This window comes from Trachypithecus francoisi, unplaced genomic scaffold, assembly GCF_009764315.1.
Source record: "Trachypithecus francoisi isolate TF-2019V2 unplaced genomic scaffold, Tfra_2.0 Lachesis_group0, whole genome shotgun sequence".
Lineage (NCBI taxonomy): Eukaryota > Metazoa > Chordata > Mammalia > Primates > Cercopithecidae > Trachypithecus > Trachypithecus francoisi.
In genome coordinates this window covers 109668889-109669823 of record NW_022681453.1, presented here as the reverse complement: position 1 = coordinate 109669823, position 935 = coordinate 109668889, and the positions used below count along the sequence as shown (strand labels likewise).

Genomic DNA, 935 nt, shown 5'->3' with positions numbered 1-935 from the left:
AATAGACTAGGGAAATGTCATGTGATTATGACACAGTATCAACTTGAATCTGATAATTATAATTTTAAGGCATGTTTCTTAAACATAGTCTCCTGTATATTAATTACAACAGCCTACTTGCAGCTTCAGGGCTTCAGACAATGAACAGACAGCATTGGATTAAACGACATTTGTGCCAGAAAAATAAAGTATTTGTTTCAGTGAATTAATTTATTAGTGTAAATTAATTTTACCAAACTGTATAAAATGTCTGAATATAAAATACCAAACTGTAGAAAATATCTGAGATCATATTTGCTCTATCACGATATGTAGAATATAGAATATTAGCGAAACAATACAAATAGAAGATAGTATAGTGTGCTATGGTGGCTAAGGAGGCAGTAGATATCAGTTATGTGTACACACTGGAAGTCTAGAATAAATTCTAGGTTCAAAACATTCTGAGAACATGGATACTTTACTTAAATTCCCTAAGTCTTAGTTTCTTTAGTTCTTTATTTTAATTATAAGTTTGGTGCAGTAATTTTTTTTTTTTTTTCAGGGGAAAGCGCGAACGCAGTCCCCCACTACCACAAATTATGCAGTCGAGTTTCCCACATTTGGGGAAATCGCAGGGGTCAGCACATCCGGAGTGCAATGGATAAGCCTCGCCCTGGGAAAACCACCTTCGTGATCATGGTATCTCCCCTGCCAGGTAAGTGGTGCAGTAATTTAATGAGATAACATATGTGAAATATTTCATAATGTGTTTGCCAAGATTAAATGATCCATTACTTATAGTTTATTATGATTAGGATTATTTCCCCATAAACAATACCATTTGTTCTGCTCACTAGCCATTTTTCTTAAATCATTGCCATATATTCTTCCAATCACCACTTATCTTCATGAGAGAATTGCATTGATTAACATTTCACCCATGATTTCATGAT

The 935-nt window shown here is 33.9% G+C and overlaps 1 non-coding gene across 1 annotated transcript; it reads right to left on the bottom strand.

Moving 5' to 3' along the window:
• Positions 1-541: 541 nt before the first annotated feature.
• On the bottom strand, positions 542-705 carry LOC117084716. The gene has a single exon (XR_004437617.1). It is a non-coding gene; the product is annotated as a U1 spliceosomal RNA (small nuclear RNA).
• Positions 706-935: the final 230 nt, after the last annotated feature.